This window comes from Sapajus apella, unplaced genomic scaffold (assembly GCF_009761245.1).
Source record: "Sapajus apella isolate SASKATOON/1434 unplaced genomic scaffold, GSC_monkey_1.0 scaffold19, whole genome shotgun sequence".
In the NCBI taxonomy this organism is placed as follows: domain Eukaryota; kingdom Metazoa; phylum Chordata; class Mammalia; order Primates; family Cebidae; genus Sapajus; species Sapajus apella.
The window spans coordinates 10,972,419-10,978,418 of NW_022436959.1; the positions used below are offsets into that span (position 1 = coordinate 10,972,419).

The 6,000-nt window shown below is 41.8% G+C and overlaps 1 protein-coding gene across 2 annotated transcripts in view; it reads right to left on the reverse strand.

Moving 5' to 3' along the window:
• The window catches only part of SNX10 (sorting nexin 10), an 83,696-nt gene that overhangs the window by 76,299 nt on the left and 1,397 nt on the right, over positions 1-6,000 (reverse strand). The window lies entirely within an intron of this gene.

A 6,000-nucleotide genomic window follows, 5' to 3' on the forward strand; every position in this document is an offset into this window, starting at 1 on the left:
TCTGTTGTTTAAACCACCCAGTCTGTGCCATTTTGTTATGGCAGCCCAAACAGACTCATATAAAGCACAATGAACATCTTCCATTTGGGCTCATTTAGAGCAGCTTCCTTTTTTCAAGTAAGCAAGTATTTCAGAGAGATAAGGTCCCAGAAGTGGAAGTACTGCTCAGAAAGTATGCAAACGTTAAAATGTGATAAACACTGCTAACGTGCCTTTCCAAGAGATGGTACCAATTTACACTCTCTGCCATATAAAGTGACCATCTATTTTTCCATACCTTCATCAACACTGGATATTACAAACCTAAATAAAAATGGTTTCATGGTTTTTAATCCACTCTTACCTGATTATTAATGAGGTTAAGCATTTTTACATACCTTTGTGAATTATCTATTAATAGCCTTTGCCCATATTCCTACTGGATTATTTTTTTCCTATTGATTTCTGAGTTCATGCCTGTTATAGATATATAGATATTAAAACTATTTGCTTTACTCCTTTGTCACTTGCCTTTTTTTTTTTGAGACTGAGTCTTGCTCTGACGCCTAAGCTGGAGTACAATGGCGCCATCTCGGCTCACTGCAACCTCCACCTCCCAAGTTCAAGTGATTCTCCTGCCTCAGCCAACCGAGTAACTGGGATTATAGATGCCCACCACCACGCCCAGCTAATTTTTGTATTTTTAGTAGAGACGGGGTTTTATCATGTTGGCCAGGCTGGTCTCAAACTCCTGAACTTAGGTGATCTGCCCACCTTGGCCTCTCAAAGTGCTAAGACTACAAGCGTGAGCCACCTTGTCCAGCCCTGTCATCTGACTTTTGTTTACGGTATTAATACATTTTTCCTTACTGTTAAAAAAATGGGTTACATATATATCTATAATATGCATAATCTCCATAAACATATACTAAGGTATGTAAAGCAACATAAAGAGCCAGCTTTGTGAAATAAGAGATGAGACAGAGGTGGCAGAGGTACAGCCATTATTTCTTGGTATTTTACATATATTTCTAAAAATATTACTTATAACAAAGGAGAGACAAAGGAGCAGGCATAGATGGTCCTGAAAAATCTGTTTCCTGCAGAGGAAGAACGATGTGAGGAAAGAAGGAAGGAGGGTGACCTGGGGGGAATCCCACCTGCCAGTCTGCAGTAGGGAAGGACAGATTTGGGGTGCCTCAGCTGTGAAGATGGGAAATGTAGCCAAAGGTCATGTTCAAAACAACTGCTAGACATGAAGTATAATCTTTCATGAAATTAGGTCTATCAATATTTTCCTTTATGGTTTCTGAATTTTATTAAACTTGAGGTCTTTCCAACCCCAAAGTTATTTCTAAAAACCATCTTCTACATTTATATATATTTTAATATTTATAATTTTGGTTGTGACATTTAATTTTTAAATGGAATTTACTTGTTCGAGACTAGCCTGACGAACATGGAGAAACCCATCTGTACTAAAAATACAAAATTAGCTGGGCATGGTGGCACATGCCTGTAATCCCAGCTACTCGGGAGGTTGAGGCAGGAGAATTGCTTGAACCCAGGAGGAGGAGGTTGTGGTGAGCTGAGATCATACCACTGCACTTCAGCCTGGGCAACAAGAGCAAAACTCCAACTCAGAAAAAAGAAAAAAAAGGCATTTACTTTTTTATTATGAGGCAGGGATCTAATCTTTTCCAAATCAACAGCCAATTTTCCCAACAGACTTAATAACAGTCCATTTTATCATACATTAAATTCCTGTCTTTACAATGGAACCATTTCTTGACTTTCTATTCCTAGTCGCAGATGATATAATTTTTAATTTTTATAGACATAGAGTCTCATTATGTTGCCCAGGCTTGGTTTGAACTCCTGGTCTCATGCAATCCTCCACTCTGGCCTTTCAAAGCACTAAGATTACAGGTGTGAGCCACCACATCCCACCTCCAGGTGATGTATTTTTATAGCTGACTGAACAAGCCTCTCCTCAATGTTCTTTTTCAAAAATGTATTCTCTACTAGTACAAATCTATTTCCCAGGTAAGCTTTATTATTATCAGTTTGTAAAATATAAGTCATGTCAAAAGGCTGGCCTAAACTATTAAAGGTCTCATGACCTTTTAGGCTTCTTTTCTTCTTATTTATTTATTTGGGACAGAGTCTTGTACTGTTGCCCAGGCTGGCATGCAGTGGCATAATCGCAGCTCACTGCAACCTCTACCTCCCTGGCTCAAGCAATTCTCCTTGCCTCAGCCTCTCAAGTAACTGGGATTACAGGCACCCACCACCATGCCTGGCTAATTTTTTTATACTTTTAGTAGAGATGGGATTTCACTATGTTGGCCAGGCTGGTCTCGAACTCCTGACCTCATGATTCCCCCCACCTCGACCTCCCAAAGTGCTGGGATTACAGGTATGAGCCACTGCACCCAGCCTATTTTTTTATTATTACTATTATTATTATTATTTCTTTCTAGAATTGAAGTCTCGCTCTGTTGCCCCAGGCTGGAATATACTGGTGAGATCATGGCTCATTGCAGCCTCCAGCTCCTGAACTCAAGAGATCCTCCTACGTCAGCCTCCCAAGAAGCTAGGACTACAGGTGTGTGCCACCACACCCAGATTTTGCCTAAGCTGGTCTCAAAGTCCTGACCTCAAGCAATCCTCCCACCTTAGCCTCCTGAGTCACTGGGATTACAGGTGTGAGCCACCATACCCCAACTCTTTTAATCTTCTTTAATTGTTGGAGCATCAACCTTCAGCCAGGAGACGGCCATACTTCCCAGTGAGCCACATACTATGCAGGAATCTCAGACTTCAGGAGACTGGGGGTTTATTTTTATTTATTTATTTTTGAGACAGAGTCTCATTCTGTTGCCCAGGCTGCAGCACAGTGGCGCAGTCACAGATCACTGCAGCCTCAACCTCCTGGGCTCAAGCAATCCTCCCACCTCAGCCTCTCGAGTAGCTGGGACTACAGGTATGCGCCACCACACCCAGCCCAGGGAATTTTGTTTGAATTTCTAAATATCTCAGCAAAAACCCTCCAATATGCCAATTCTACAGAGAGGTCTGAATGGCTGCCTTGTGCCTCAACCAACACATGTCTGCAACAATCCTCTTCTTTTCCCCAAACAGCTTTTCTTTTCCTGGCTCACATCTCTCAGAGTTGTAGATTCCCATACCAAATCAGAGTAAAGTGGCCCAGCTAACAGGATCACATGCCAAACCATGTCATATTTTCACAGGCACTTCCAGGCAGCTTTGTTGGCCATGTGCATTGGGCAGCCGGGTGAGAGAGCTGGGGGGTCTCTGGCAATTCATAATTTATTGATCTGGCACCACTTAATCCACAGAGAACTATCAGGCTATAATGGAAAGAATATGAGACTAGAAGTGCAGTGACCTGAGTTTGAGTCCCCTTTTTGCCTCTAATTAGCTGTGTAGTTCAGATTAAATTATTCCTCCTCTCCATTGGGCCTTGATGGCCTCATTTGTAAAATGAGATTATTTTACAATAAAAGAAATGTAATTATTTTCTTTCCCCCATGCATGACCACGTAAGAATCTGAAGAAAGCTATAGATTCTTTCCCCTAGAATAATGCACTTTTGCATATGAATATGAAATCAGGCTGGGCACAGTAGCTCACATCTGTAATCCCAGCACTTTGGGAGGCTGAGGTAGGTGGATTGCTTGAGCTCAGGAGTTCAAAACCAGCCTGGGCAACACAGCAAAACCCCATCTCTACAAAAGTACCAAAAAAAAAAAAAAAAAGGCAAAAACAAAATCATATATTTGAAAGGGGTTCACAGAGCTGACAAAGACTATTTCCCTATCCCCATATCCCCAGAGGCAAGATTACTGAGGCCTAGCACAAGCTTTTAGAAATAACAGAGACTACAATAGAAATATATGCAGAATCACAAAGCCTTGAGTAAAGTTGAATCATTTATAGAACTAAAAGCATCTGCAGAAACTGAGAGCAAGGAATAGTTACTTAGGGAAAAATAAATGAAAGTATCAATAGAAGTTGCCCTTGATAGAAGCCTGGCTAAGCCTTTTACATTTGCAGGTAGGTGGCTGAGAGTTACTACTGATTCCACACCCAGGATCCTAGTTCAAATCCTGGCTCTAACATTACTAGCTGTTTGACCTTGGGCTTTGTGCCTGAGTTTCTGCATCTGTAAAAAGAAAGAAGGGAAGAAAAAAATACCTATCTTAAGGGTTGTTAATGTACCTATGACCCTTGTAACAGGGCCTGCCACAGTAAGACCTATATAGCTATTAGCTTACAACAGAAATCTGGGCTGGACATGGTGACCCATGCCTTTAATTCCAGCACTTTGAGAGGCCCAGGCGGGTGGATCACAAGGTCAAGAGATGGAGACCATCCTGGCCAATATGGTGAAACCCTGTCTCTACTAAAAATACAAAAATTAGCTGGGTGTGGTGGTTCACACCTGTAGTCCCAGCTACTCAGGAGGCTAAGGCAGGAGAATCGCTTGAACCCAGGAGGCGGAGGGTGCAATGAGCCAAGATCACACCACTGCACTTCAGCTTGGCGACAGAGCAAGACTCTGTCTCAAACCAACAAAAAATCTGACACACATTTGCTGAGTAGTTAAAACTGTAAGCTGAGGAGTTTAGAGAAATCATAAATACTTTGATGCCTTAGTTTCCCCAGACGTAAACTGAGGACAATGTTTCGAGGCTTAATGAGAGTGCCACATAAAAACTCTTTTCACAATGCCTGGCACATAATAAGTGCTCGATAAATGTCAGCTGTTGTATTAACAGTTCTGGGAGGCAAAGATTACCATCACCCTTTTTTATTTCTGAATAATAGACAATTCAGAGTGTTAAGTGCCCTGCCAACAAAACTATGCTTAGAAAATTATTATACCAAGATTTCAACTCAGATGGGTCTGGAATCACAAGTTCTAACCACTACACTATATACCCTCCTCTTTGAATAGGGCTTAGAGAACAGAAGAGCTAATTCGTACCTACCAGATTACTAAGAGAAATACGTTTGGAGATAACAGTGCTAAATTTGGGGGATTCCCCACAGGGTCAACCATGAGCTTGGCCAAAAGCTTCACCGGCATGCTAGGAAATGAAAATCTGCGTAGACTGGACTCTGCTCTCAACCAGTTGTCTTTCATCAAGTGGTTGTGAAACCACAGCCATGACACCAAAAACGGAAAAAAGAAGTCATTTTCCCCAATAGCTGAATGAGCAAAATGAAGCCTTAAAATTAAAGTAGTCATGGTAGGGCTGAGAAAAGATATCCAGTGCTCCAGAGCCAAGCAGAACTGCTGTAGCAGTACACTAACGTTACTCTTTCATTAACACACTTTTTTTTTTTTTAAATGAACGTGTTTATTTCTATTATTTTACGTTCCCTAACTCAGGGGTTCTTCCCATTAGTAAATTAAGAGGAAGTGTGTACCAGCCTGGAGGGGAGACTCCCTGGAGAGGCAAAGTGTCAGCTTGAGCAACTTCCACTGTCAACACTGATGTCCTCTCCAGCTAAATCGTAATCAAAAGTGAAAATGAAATGGAGTGGCAGAACAAACAGGACAACCAGTTGAGTTCATGCTAATCACTGATATTTCACATCCTTACAGTTTCTTCTAAATGTATTTTTTGTATTTTTATTAAAAACTGCCCTTTAAGTCAATCTCAAGTCTACCCTTCCTTTAAAAAATAGTAATAAAAGGCTGAGGATGGTGGCTCAACCCTGTAATCCTAGTACTTTGGGAGGCCAAGGCAGGTGGATTGCTTGAGCTCAGGAGTTCCAGATCTGCCTGGGCAACATGGCAAAACCCTGTCTCTAAAAAAAAATACAAAAATTAGTCAGGGGTGTGGTGGCTGCACCTGTGGTCCTAGCCACTAGGGAGGCTGATGTGGGAGGATCACTTAAGCCTGGGAAGTGGAGTTTGCAGTGAGCCAAGATTGCACCGCTGCGCCCCAGCCTAGGTAACAGACTAAGACCCTGTCTCAAAAGAAA